Consider the following 13,060-nt stretch of genomic DNA (forward strand, 5'->3'; position numbering starts at 1 on the left):
GTAAGAAAACACACAAATCCAGCAGCTCCTGTATTTCAATACACCAGAACCCAATATTATTGGCGAGTCGGGTAGTCCATCATCACAGTTCGAGGGCAGGCATCATTTCAGTAATTTCATCCCGTTGCATTCACATCCGTGCCTTGAATGAGATTGAATGTGATCTTTGCTCTCAAGTATGTTCCCAAGTTTTACACTTTCGTGCTTTGCATGAATGGGAATGGAACCGTGTGTGTTGAATGAGGCTCCTTGTGAGCACTGAACTTTGTCCGGTGGAGTTCCTTTTTGTGTTGCTGTAATTGTGTCATTTCTCGATGAGAAAGATTAGGCAACATTTAGTCACTTCTAGCCATGATGCTCAATTTATTTACGAATGTACCCTAGTTACTAGGGACCGTTTACGTTGGAGAACAAGATCTATTGTATGCCTGTGTATTTGGGGAAGTCAAATCTGAAATAATGATGAAATTGCGTGTATCCAAAGTTAAAACTCGTGATTTGTCGCCCTCTGGTGTGTAAAAGATGCAAAAGCTTACAGCACCTGGTATTCCCAGGCGGTCTCCCATCCAAGTACTGACCAGGCCCGAGCCTGCTTAGCTTCCGAGATCGGACGAGATCGGGCGTATTCAGGCTAGTATGGCCGTAAGCCATGGAGGCTGTCCCTGACGCTCTACTTAAAGGGAAGGCAATATCCATTTCTGCCGTTCATACTTACAGTTGAACTGTCTCTCTACTCTAAAGCCCGGGACACACCAGCGCGCCGCAGACAGTCCCTGCTAACATGCCACGTTGTGGCAACATTGTGGCAACGTTGTGCGTTAGCTGGGGTGCCACACCAGACCGGAACTATATATTACAAAACGAACACATTGTCTTGATAAAACAGCTGTAATTGAGTGCCTGACACGCCAGTCAAGCGCAATCTTGAGAAGGTGTGCATTTCAGTAAGGATTTCAATTGACATGCAGTATGAAACTGAAAGGAGGTTGCATCACTATGATGCATAACATTGCATGTATTGTATTTTCAAGTGTGTGCATTCATCCTGTTGTCATTTTGTTTTGAAAGCAGAAGAATCATTCAACAGGTTGCTGAGACAAATGTAAACCAGTAAAACATATGAAGAGAAACAAACCTTGAATATAAGTTCAGTTGTTTAAACATTTGACAAACTATGGTGAGGGGGTAAGAAAACACACAAATCCAGCAGCTCCTGTATTTCAATACACCAGAACCCAATATTATTGGCGAGTCGGGTAGTCCATCATCACAGTTCGAGGGCAGGCATCATTTCAGTAATTTCATCCCGTTGCATTCACATCCGTGCCTTGAATGAGATTGAATGTGATCTTTGCTCTCAAGTATGTTCCCAAGTTTTACACTTTCGTGCTTTGCATGAATGGGAATGGAACCGTGTGTGTTGAATGAGGCTCCTTGTGAGCATTGAACTTTGTCCGGTGGAGTTCCTTTTTGTGTTGCTGTAATTGTGTCATTTCTCGATGAGAAAGATTAGGCAACATTTAGTCACTTCTAGCCATGATGCTCAATTTATTTACGAATGTACCCTAGTTACTAGGGACCGTTTACGTTGGAGAACAAGATCTATTGTATGCCTGTGTATTTGGGGAAGTCAAATCTGAAATAATGATGAAATTGCGTGTATCCAAAGTTAAAACTCGTGATTTGTCGCCCTCTGGTGTGTAAAAGATGCAAAAGCTTACAGCACCTGGTATTCCCAGGCGGTCTCCCATCCAAGTACTGACCAGGCCCAAGCCTGCTTAGCAGCCGAGATCGGACGAGATCGGGCGTATTCAGGCTAGTATGGCCGTAAGCCAGGGAGGCTGTCCCTGACGCTCTACTTAAAGGGAAGGCAATATCCGTTTCTGCCGTTCATACTTACAGTTGAACTGTCTCTCTACTCTAAAGCCCGGGACACACCAGCGCGCCGCAGACAGTCCCTGCTAACACGTCACATTGTGGCAACGTTGTGCGTTAGCTGGGGTGCCACACCAGACCGGAACTATGTATTACAAAACGAACACATTGTCTTGATAAAACAGCTGTAATTGAGTGCCTGACACGCCAGTCAAGCGCAATCTTGAGAAGGTGTGCATTTCAGTAAGGATTTCAATTGACATGCAGTATGAAACTGAAAGGAGGTTGCATCACTATGATGCATAACATTGCATGTATTGTATTTTCAAGTGTGTGCATTCATCCTGTTGTCATTTTGTTTTGAAAGCAGAAGAATCATTCAACAGGTTGCTGAGACAAATGTAAACCAGTAAAACATATGAAGAGAAACAAACCTTGAATATAAGTTCAGTTGTTTAAACATTTGACAAACTATGGTGAGGGGGTAAGAAAACACACAAATCCAGCAGCTCCTGTATTTCAATACACCAGAACCCAATATTATTGGCGAGTCGGGTAGTCCATCATCACAGTTCGAGGGCAGGCATCATTTCAGTAATTTCATCCCGTTGCATTCACATCCGTGCCTTGAATGAGATTGAATGTGATCTTTGCTCTCAAGTATGTTCCCAAGTTTTACACTTTCGTGCTTTGCATGAATGGGAATGGAACCGTGTGTGTTGAATGAGGCTCCTTGTGAGCACTGAACTTTGTCCGGTGGAGTTCCTTTTTGTGTTGCTGTAATTGTGTCATTTCTCGATGAGAAAGATTAGGCAACATTTAGTCACTTCTAGCCATGATGCTCAATTTATTTACGAATGTACCCTAGTTACTAGGGACCGTTTACGTTGGAGAACAAGATCTATTGTATGCCTGTGTATTTGGGGAAGTCAAATCTGAAATAATGATGAAATTGCGTGTATCCAAAGTTAAAACTCGTGATTTGTCGCCCTCTGGTGTGTAAAAGATGCAAAAGCTTACAGCACCTGGTATTCCCAGGCGGTCTCCCATCCAAGTACTGACCAGGGCCGAGCCTGCTTAGCTTCCGAGATCGGACGAGATCGGGCGTATTCAGGTTAGTATTGCCGTAAGCCAGGGAGGCTGTCCCTGACGCTCTACTTAAAGGGAAGGCAATATCCGTTTCTGCCGCTCATACTTGCAGTTGAACTGTCTCTCTACTCTAAAGTCCGGGACACACCAGCGCGCCGCAGACAGTCCCTGCTAACACGAAACGTTGTGGCAACGTTGTGCGTTAGCTGGGGTGCCACACCAGACCGGAACTATATATTACAAAACGAACACATTGTCTTGATAAAACAGCTGTAATTGAGTGCCTGACACGCCAGTCAAGCGCAATCTTGAGAAGGTGTGCATTTCAGTAAGGATTTCAATTGACATGCAGTATGAAACTGAAAGGAGGTTGCATCACTATGATGCATAACATTGCATGTATTGTATTTTCAAGTGTGTGCATTCATCCTGTTGTCATTTTGTTTTGAAAGCAGAAGAATCATTCAACAGGTTGCTGAGACAAATGTAAACCAGTAAAACATATGAAGAGAAACAAACCTTGAATATAAGTTCAGTTGTTTAAACATTTGACAAACTATGGTGAGGGGGTAAGAAAACACACAAATCCAGCAGCTCCTGTATTTCAATACACCAGAACCCAATATTATTGGCGAGTCGGGTAGTCCATCATCACAGTTCGAGGGCAGGCATCATTTCAGTAATTTCATCCCGTTGCATTCACATCCGTGCCTTGAATGAGATTGAATGTGATCTTTGCTCTCAAGTATGTTCCCAAGTTTTACACTTTCGTGCTTTGCATGAATGGGAATGGAACCGTGTGTGTTGAATGAGGCTCCTTGTGAGCACTGAACTTTGTCCGGTGGAGTTCCTTTTTGTGTTGCTGTAATTGTGTCATTTCTCGATGAGAAAGATTAGGCAACATTTAGTCACTTCTAGCCATGATGCTCAATTTATTTACGAATGTACCCTAGTTACTAGGGACCGTTTACGTTGGAGAACAAGATCTATTGTATGCCTGTGTATTTGGGGAAGTCAAATCTGAAATAATGATGAAATTGCGTGTATCCAAAGTTAAAACTCGTGATTTGTCGCCCTCTGGTGTGTAAAAGATGCAAAAGCTTACAGCACCTGGTATTCCCAGGCGGTCTCCCATCCAAGTACTGACCAGGCCCGAGCCTGCTTAGCTTCCGAGATCGGACGAGATCGGGCGTATTCAGGCTAGTATGGCCGTAAGCCAGGGAGGCTGTCCCTGACGCTCTACTTAAAGGGAAGGCAATATCCGTTTCTGCCGTTCATACTTACAGTTGAACTGTCTCTCTACTCTAAAGCCCGGGACACACCAGCGCGCCGCAGACAGTCCCTGCTAACACGAAACGTTGTGGCAACGTTGTGCGTTAGCTGGGGTGCCACACCAGACCGGAACTATATATTACAAAACGAACACATTGTCTTGATAAAACAGCTGTAATTGAGTGCCTGACACGCCAGTCAAGCGCAATCTTGAGAAGGTGTGCATTTCAGTAAGGATTTCAATTGACATGCAGTATGAAACTGAAAGGAGGTTGCATCACTATGATGCATAACATTGCATGTATTGTATTTTCAAGTGTGTGCATTCATCCTGTTGTCATTTTGTTTTGAAAGCAGAAGAATCATTCAACAGGTTGCTGAGACAAATGTAAACCAGTAAAACATATGAAGAGAAACAAACCTTGAATATAAGTTCAGTTGTTTAAACATTTGACAAACTATGGTGAGGGGGTAAGAAAACAAACAAATCCAGCAGCTCCTGTATTTCAATACACCAGAACCCAATATTATTGGCGTGTCGGGTAGTCCATCATCACAGTTCGAGGGCAGGCATCATTTCAGTAATTTCATCCCGTTGCATTCACATCCGTGCCGTGAATGAGATTGAATGTGATCTTTGCTCTCAAGTATGTTCCCAAGTTTTACACTTTCGTGCTTTGCATGAATGGGAATGGAACCGTGTGTGTTGAATGAGGCTCCTTGTGAGCACTGAACTTTGTCCGGTGGAGTTCCTTTTTGTGTTGCTGTAATTGTGTCATTTCTCGATGAGAAGGATTAGGCAACATTTAGTCACTTCTAGCCATGATGCTCAATTTATTTACGAATGTACCCTAGTTACTAGGGACCGTTTACGTTGGAGAACAAGATCTATTGTATGCCTGTGTATTTGGGGAAGTAAAATCTGAAATAATGATGAAATTGTGTGTATCCAAAGTTAAAACTCGTGATTTGTCGCCCTCTGGTGTGTAAAAGGTGCAAAAGCTTACAGCACCTGGTATTCCCAGGCGGTCTCCCATCCAAGTACTGACCAGGCCCAAGCCTGCTTGGCTTCCGAGATCGGACGAGATCGGGCGTATTCAGGCTAGTATGGCCGTAAGCCAGGGAGGCTGTCCCTGACGCTCTACTTAAAGGGAAGGCAATATCCGTTTCTGCCGGTCATACTTGCAGTTGAACTGTATCTCTACTCTAAAGCCCGGGACACACCAGCGCGCCGCAGCCAGTCCCTGCTAACACGCCACGTTGTGGCAACATTGTGGCAACGTTGTGCGTTAGCTGGGGTGCCACACCAGACCGGAACTATATATTACAAAACGAACACATTGTCTTGATAAAACAGCTGTAATTGAGTGCCTGACACGCCAGTCAAGCGCAATCTTGAGAAGGTGTGCATTTCAGTAAGGATTTCAATTGACATGCAGTATGAAACTGAAAGGAGGTTGCATCACTATGATGCATAACATTGCATGTATTGTATTTTCAAGTGTGTGCATTCATCCTGTTGTCATTTTGTTTTGAAAGCAGAAGAATCATTCAACAGGTTGCTGAGACAAATGTAAACCAGTAAAACATATGAAGAGAAACAAACCTTGAATATAAGTTCAGTTGTTTAAACATTTGACAAACTATGGTGAGGGGGTAAGAAAACACACAAATCCAGCAGCTCCTGTATTTCAATACACCAGAACCCAATATTATTGGCGAGTCGGGTAGTCCATCATCACAGTTCGAGGGCAGGCATCATTTCAGTAATTTCATCCCGTTGCATTCACATCCGTGCCTTGAATGAGATTGAATGTGATCTTTGCTCTCAAGTATGTTCCCAAGTTTTACACTTTCGTGCTTTGCATGAATGGGAATGGAACCGTGTGTGTTGAATGAGGCTCCTTGTGAGCACTGAACTTTGTCCGGTGGAGTTCCTTTTTGTGTTGCTGTAATTGTGTCATTTCTCGATGAGAAAGATTAGGCAACATTTAGTCACTTCTAGCCATGATGCTCAATTTATTTACGAATGTACCCTAGTTACTAGGGACCGTTTACGTTGGAGAACAAGATCTATTGTATGCCTGTGTATTTGGGGAAGTCAAATCTGAAATAATGATGAAATTGCGTGTATCCAAAGTTAAAACTCGTGATTTGTCGCCCTCTGGTGTGTAAAAGATGCAAAAGCTTACAGCACCTGGTATTCCCAGGCTGTCTCCCTTCCAAGTACTGACCAGGCCCGAGCCTGCTTAGCAGCCGAGATCGGACGAGATCGGGCGTATTCAGGCTAGTATGGCCGTAAGCCAGGGAGGCTGTCCCTGACGCTCTACTTAAAGGGAAGGCAATATCCGTTTCTGCCGTTCATACTTACAGTTGAACTGTCTCTCTACTCTAATGCCCGGGACACACCAGCGCGCCGCAGACAGTCCCTGCTAACACGTCACGTTGTGGCAACATTGTGGCAACGTTGTGCGTTAGCTGGGGTGCCACACCAGACCGGAACTATGTATTACAAAACGAACACATTGTCTTGATAAAACAGCTGTAATTGAGTGCCTGACACGCCAGTCAAGCGCAATCTTGAGAAGGTGTGCATTTCAGTAAGGATTTCAATTGACATGCAGTATGAAACTGAAAGGAGGTTGCATCACTATGATGCATAACATTGCATGTATTGTATTTTCAAGTGTGTGCATTCATCCTGTTGTCATTTTGTTTTGAAAGCAGAAGAATCATTCAACAGGTTGCTGAGACAAATGTAAACCAGTAAAACATATGAAGAGAAACAAACCTTGAATATAAGTTCAGTTGTTTAAACATTTGACAAACTATGGTGAGGGGGTAAGAAAACACACAAATCCAGCAGCTCCTGTATTTCAATACACCAGAACCCAATATTATTGGCGAGTCGGGTAGTCCATCATCACAGTTCGAGGGCAGGCATCATTTCAGTAATTTCATCCCGTTGCATTCACATCCGTGCCTTGAATGAGATTGAATGTGATCTTTGCTCTCAAGTATGTTCCCAAGTTTTACACTTTCGTGCTTTGCATGAATGGGAATGGAACCGTGTGTGTTGAATGAGGCTCCTTGTGAGCACTGAACTTTGTCCGGTGGAGTTCCTTTTTGTGTTGCTGTAATTGTGTCATTTCTCGATGAGAAAGATTAGGCAACATTTAGTCACTTCTAGCCATGATGCTCAATTTATTTACGAATGTACCCTAGTTACTAGGGACCGTTTACGTTGGAGAACAAGATCTATTGTATGCCTGTGTATTTGGGGAAGTCAAATCTGAAATAATGATGAAATTGCGTGTATCCAAAGTTAAAACTCGTGATTTGTCGCCCTCTGGTGTGTAAAAGATGCAAAAGCTTACAGCACCTGGTATTCCCAGGCGGTCTCCCATGCAAGTACTGACCAGGCCCGAGCCTGCTTAGCTTCCGAGATCGGACGAGATCGGGCGTATTCAGGCTAGTATGGCCGTAAGCCAGGGAGGCTGTCCCTGACGCTCTACTTAAAGGGATGGCAATATCCGTTTCTGCCGTTCATACTTACAGTTGAACTGTCTCTCTACTCTAAAGCCCGGGACACACCAGCGCGCCGCAGACAGTCCCTGCTAATATGCCACGTTGTGGCAACGTTGTGCGTTAGCTAGGGTGCCACACCAGACCGGAACTATATTTTACAAAACGAACACATTTGTCTTGATAAAACAGCTGTAATTGAGTGCCTGACACGCCAGTCAAGCGCAATCTTGAGAAGGTGTGCATTTCAGTAAGGATTTCAATTGACATGCAGTATGAAACTGAAAGGAGGTTGCATCACTATGATGCATAACATTGCATGTATTGTATTTTCAAGTGTGTGCATTCATCCTGTTGTCATTTTGTTTTGAAAGCAGAAGAATCATTCAACAGGTTGCTGAGACAAATGTAAACCAGTAAAACATATGAAGAGAAACAAACCTTGAATATAAGTTCAGTTGTTTAAACATTTGACAAACTATGGTGAGGGGGTAAGAAAACAAACAAATCCAGCAGCTCCTGTATTTCAATACACCAGAACCCAATATTATTGGCGTGTCGGGTAGTCCATCATCACAGTTCGAGGGCAGGCATCATTTCAGTAATTTCATCCCGTTGCATTCACATCCGTGCCGTGAATGAGATTGAATGTGATCTTTGCTCTCAAGTATGTTCCCAAGTTTTACACTTTCGTGCTTTGCATGAATGGGAATGGAACCGTGTGTGTTGAATGAGGCTCCTTGTGAGCACTGAACTTTGTCCGGTGGAGTTCCTTTTTGTGTTGCTGTAATTGTGTCATTTCTCGATGAGAAAGATTAGGCAACATTTAGTCACTTCTAGCCATGATGCTCAATTTATTTACGAATGTACCCTAGTTACTAGGGACCGTTTACGTTGGAGAACAAGATCTATTGTATGCCTGTGTATTTGGGGAAGTAAAATCTGAAATAATGATGAAATTGTGTGTATCCAAAGTTAAAACTCGTGATTTGTCGCCCTCTGGTGTGTAAAAGGTGCAAAAGCTTACAGCACCTGGTATTCCCAGGCGGTCTCCCATCCAAGTACTGACCAGGCCCAAGCCTGCTTGGCTTCCGAGATCGGACGAGATCGGGCGTATTCAGGCTAGTATGGCCGTAAGCCAGGGAGGCTGTCCCTGACGCTCTACTTAAAGGGAAGGCAATATCCGTTTCTGCCGGTCATACTTGCAGTTGAACTGTATCTCTACTCTAAAGCCCGGGACACACCAGCGCGCCGCAGCCAGTCCCTGCTAACACGCCACGTTGTGGCAACATTGTGGCAACGTTGTGCGTTAGCTGGGGTGCCACACCAGACCGGAACTATATATTACAAAACGAACACATTGTCTTGATAAAACAGCTGTAATTGAGTGCCTGACACGCCAGTCAAGCGCAATCTTGAGAAGGTGTGCATTTCAGTAAGGATTTCAATTGACATGCAGTATGAAACTGAAAGGAGGTTGCATCACTATGATGCATAACATTGCATGTATTGTATTTTCAAGTGTGTGCATTCATCCTGTTGTCATTTTGTTTTGAAAGCAGAAGAATCATTCAACAGGTTGCTGAGACAAATGTAAACCAGTAAAACATATGAAGAGAAACAAACCTTGAATATAAGTTCAGTTGTTTAAACATTTGACAAACTATGGTGAGGGGGTAAGAAAACACACAAATCCAGCAGCTCCTGTATTTCAATACACCAGAACCCAATATTATTGGCGAGTCGGGTAGTCCATCATCACAGTTCGAGGGCAGGCATCATTTCAGTAATTTCATCCCGTTGCATTCACATCCGTGCCTTGAATGAGATTGAATGTGATCTTTGCTCTCAAGTATGTTCCCAAGTTTTACACTTTCGTGCTTTGCATGAATGGGAATGGAACCGTGTGTGTTGAATGAGGCTCCTTGTGAGCACTGAACTTTGTCCGGTGGAGTTCCTTTTTGTGTTGCTGTAATTGTGTCATTTCTCGATGAGAAAGATTAGGCAACATTTAGTCACTTCTAGCCATGATGCTCAATTTATTTACGAATGTACCCTAGTTACTAGGGACCGTTTACGTTGGAGAACAAGATCTATTGTATGCCTGTGTATTTGGGGAAGTCAAATCTGAAATAATGATGAAATTGCGTGTATCCAAAGTTAAAACTCGTGATTTGTCGCGCTCTGGTGTGTAAAAGATGCAAAAGCTTACAGCACCTGGTATTCCCAGGCGGTCTCCCATCCAAGTACTGACCAGGCCCGAGCCTGCTTAGCTTCCGAGATCTGACGAGATCGGGCGTATTCAGGCTAGTATGGCCGTAAGCCAGGTAGGCTGTCCCTGACGCTCTACTTAAAGGGATGGTAATATCCGTTTCTGCCGTTCATACTTACAGTTGAACTGTCTCTCTACTCTAAAGCCCGGGACACACCAGCGCGCCGCAGACAGTCCCTGCTAATATGCCACGTTGTGGCAACGTTGTGCGTTAGCTGGGGTGCCACACCAGACCGGAACTATATTTTACAAAACGAACACATTTGTCTTGATAAAACAGCTGTAATTGAGTGCCTGACACGCCAGTCAAGCGAAATCTTGAGAAGGTGTGCATTTCAGTAAGGATTTCAATTGACATGCAGTATGAAACTGAAAGGAGGTTGCATCACTATGATGCATAACATTGCATGTATTGTATTTTCAAGTGTGTGCATTCATCCTGTTGTCATTTTGTTTTGAAAGCAGAAGAATCATTCAACAGGTTGCTGAGACAAATGTAAACCAGTAAAACATATGAAGAGAAACAAACCTTGAATATAAGTTCAGTTGTTTAAACATTTGACAAACTATGGTGAGGGGGTAAGAAAACAAACAAATCCAGCTGCTCCTGTATTTCAATACACCAGAACCCAATATTATTGGCGTGTCGGGTAGTCCATCATCACAGTTCGAGGGCAGGCATCATTTCAGTAATTTCATCCCGTTGCATTCACATCCGTGCCGTGAATGAGATTGAATGTGATCTTTGCTCTCAAGTATGTTCCCAAGTTTTACACTTTCGTGCTTTGCATGAATGGGAATGGAACCGTGTGTGTTGAATGAGGCTCCTTGTGAGCACTGAACTTTGTCCGGTGGAGTTCCTTTTTGTGTTGCTGTAATTGTGTCATTTCTCGATGAGAAAGATTAGGCAACATTTAGTCACTTCTAGCCATGATGCTCAATTTATTTACGAATGTACCCTAGTTACTAGGGACCGTTTACGTTGGAGAACAAGATCTATTGTATGCCTGTGTATTTGGGGAAGTAAAATCTGAAATAATGATGAAATTATGTGTATCCAAAGTTAAAACTCGTGATTTGTCGCCCTCTGGTGTGTAAAAGGTGCAAAAGCTTACAGCACCTGGTATTCCCAGGCGGTCTCCCATCCAAGTACTGACCAGGCCCAAGCCTGCTTGGCTTCCGAGATCGGACGAGATCGGGCGTATTCAGGCTAGTATGGCCGTAAGCCAGGGAGGCTGTCCCTGACGCTCTACTTAAAGGGAAGGCAATATCCGTTTCTGCCGGTCATACTTGCAGTTGAACTGTATCTCTACTCTAAAGCCCGGGACACACCAGCGCGCCGCAGCCAGTCCCTGCTAACACGCCACGTTGTGGCAACATTGTGGCAACGTTGTGCGTTAGCTGGGGTGCCACACCAGACCGGAACTATATATTACAAAACGAACACATTGTCTTGATAAAACAGCTGTAATTGAGTGCCTGACACGCCAGTCAAGCGCAATCTTGAGAAGGTGTGCATTTCAGTAAGGATTTCAATTGACATGCAGTATGAAACTGAAAGGAGGTTGCATCACTATGATGCATAACATTGCATGTATTGTATTTTCAAGTGTGTGCATTCATCCTGTTGTCATTTTGTTTTGAAAGCAGAAGAATCATTCAACAGGTTGCTGAGACAAATGTAAACCAGTAAAACATATGAAGAGAAACAAACCTTGAATATAAGTTCAGTTGTTTAAACATTTGACAAACTATGGTGAGGGGGTAAGAAAACACACAAATCCAGCAGCTCCTGTATTTCAATACACCAGAACCCAATATTATTGGCGAGTCGGGTAGTCCATCATCACAGTTCGAGGGCAGGCATCATTTCAGTAATTTCATCCCGTTGCATTCACATCCGTGCCTTGAATGAGATTGAATGTGATCTTTGTTCTCAAGTATGTTCCCAAGTTTTACACTTTCGTGCTTTGCATGAATGGGAATGGAACCGTGTGTGTTGAATGAGGCTCCTTGTGAGCACTGAACTTTGTCCGGTGGAGTTCCTTTTTGTGTTGCTGTAATTGTGTCATTTCTCGATGAGAAAGATTAGGCAACATTTAGTCACTTCTAGCCATGATGCTCAATTTATTTACGAATGTACCCTAGTTACTAGGGACCGTTTACGTTGGAGAACAAGATCTATTGTATGCCTGTGTATTTGGGGAAGTCAAATCTGAAATAATGATGAAATTGCGTGTATCCAAAGTTAAAAATCGTGATTTGTCGCCCTCTGGTGTGTAAAAGATGCAAAAGCTTGCAGCACCTGGTATTCCCAGGCGGTCTCCCATCCAAGTACTGACCAGGCCCGAGCCTGCTTAGCTTCCGAGATCGGACGAGATCGGGCGTATTCAGGCTAGTATGGCCGTAAGCCAGGGAGGCTGTCCCTGACGCTCTACTTAAAGGGAAGGCAATATCCGTTTCTGCCGTTCATACTTACAGTTGAACTGTCTCTCTACTCTAAAGCCCGGGACACACCAGCGCGCCGCAGACAGTCCCTGCTAACACGCCACGTTGTGGCAACATTGTGGCAACGTTGTGCGTTAGCTGGGGTGCCACACCAGACCGGAACTATATATTACAAAACGAACACATTGTCTTGATAAAACAGCTGTAATTGAGTGCCTGACACGCCAGTCAAGCGCAATCTTGAGAAGGTGTGCATTTCAGTAAGGATTTCAATTGACATGCAGTATGAAACTGAAAGGAGGTTGCATCACTATGATGCATAACATTGCATGTATTGTATTTTCAAGTGTGTGCATTCATCCTGTTGTCATTTTGTTTTGAAAGCAGAAGAATCATTCAACAGGTTGCTGAGACAAATGTAAACCAGTAAAACATATGAAGAGAAACAAACCTTGAATATAAGTTCAGTTGTTTAAACATTTGACAAACTATGGTGAGGGGGTAAGAAAACACACAAATCCAGCAGCTCCTGTATTTCAATACACCAGAACCCAATATTATTGGCGAGTCGGGTAGTCC

General features: G+C 43.7%; 11 non-coding genes across 11 annotated transcripts; all 11 read right to left on the reverse strand.

The window, feature by feature from the left end:
• Nucleotides 1–529: 529 nt before the first annotated feature.
• Nucleotides 530–648, reverse strand: LOC136758044 (5S ribosomal RNA). The gene has a single exon (XR_010819850.1). It is a non-coding gene; the product is annotated as a 5S ribosomal RNA (ribosomal RNA).
• Nucleotides 649–1,714: 1,066 nt separating this feature from the next.
• Nucleotides 1,715–1,833, reverse strand: LOC136756633 (5S ribosomal RNA). The gene has a single exon (XR_010818704.1). It is a non-coding gene; the product is annotated as a 5S ribosomal RNA (ribosomal RNA).
• Nucleotides 1,834–2,888: 1,055 nt separating this feature from the next.
• On the reverse strand, nucleotides 2,889–3,007 carry LOC136757429 (5S ribosomal RNA). The gene has a single exon (XR_010819456.1). It is a non-coding gene; the product is annotated as a 5S ribosomal RNA (ribosomal RNA).
• A 1,055-nt stretch (nucleotides 3,008–4,062) lies between these two features.
• On the reverse strand, nucleotides 4,063–4,181 carry LOC136758045 (5S ribosomal RNA). Its single transcript, XR_010819851.1, has one exon. It is a non-coding gene; the product is annotated as a 5S ribosomal RNA (ribosomal RNA).
• Nucleotides 4,182–5,236: 1,055 nt separating this feature from the next.
• LOC136755964 (5S ribosomal RNA) lies at nucleotides 5,237–5,355 on the reverse strand. The gene has a single exon (XR_010818072.1). It is a non-coding gene; the product is annotated as a 5S ribosomal RNA (ribosomal RNA).
• Nucleotides 5,356–6,421: 1,066 nt separating this feature from the next.
• Nucleotides 6,422–6,540, reverse strand: LOC136757526 (5S ribosomal RNA). The gene has a single exon (XR_010819531.1). It is a non-coding gene; the product is annotated as a 5S ribosomal RNA (ribosomal RNA).
• Nucleotides 6,541–7,606: 1,066 nt separating this feature from the next.
• LOC136756293 (5S ribosomal RNA) lies at nucleotides 7,607–7,725 on the reverse strand. Its single transcript, XR_010818387.1, has one exon. It is a non-coding gene; the product is annotated as a 5S ribosomal RNA (ribosomal RNA).
• Nucleotides 7,726–8,781: 1,056 nt separating this feature from the next.
• Nucleotides 8,782–8,900, reverse strand: LOC136755965 (5S ribosomal RNA). The gene has a single exon (XR_010818073.1). It is a non-coding gene; the product is annotated as a 5S ribosomal RNA (ribosomal RNA).
• Nucleotides 8,901–9,966: 1,066 nt separating this feature from the next.
• On the reverse strand, nucleotides 9,967–10,085 carry LOC136755909 (5S ribosomal RNA). Its single transcript, XR_010818017.1, has one exon. It is a non-coding gene; the product is annotated as a 5S ribosomal RNA (ribosomal RNA).
• A 1,056-nt stretch (nucleotides 10,086–11,141) lies between these two features.
• Nucleotides 11,142–11,260, reverse strand: LOC136755967 (5S ribosomal RNA). The gene has a single exon (XR_010818075.1). It is a non-coding gene; the product is annotated as a 5S ribosomal RNA (ribosomal RNA).
• A 1,066-nt stretch (nucleotides 11,261–12,326) lies between these two features.
• LOC136756595 (5S ribosomal RNA) lies at nucleotides 12,327–12,445 on the reverse strand. Its single transcript, XR_010818669.1, has one exon. It is a non-coding gene; the product is annotated as a 5S ribosomal RNA (ribosomal RNA).
• Between the last annotated feature and the right edge of the window lie 615 nt (nucleotides 12,446–13,060).

This window comes from Amia ocellicauda, chromosome 8 (genome assembly GCF_036373705.1).
Source record: "Amia ocellicauda isolate fAmiCal2 chromosome 8, fAmiCal2.hap1, whole genome shotgun sequence".
Taxonomy (NCBI): domain Eukaryota; kingdom Metazoa; phylum Chordata; class Actinopteri; order Amiiformes; family Amiidae; genus Amia; species Amia ocellicauda.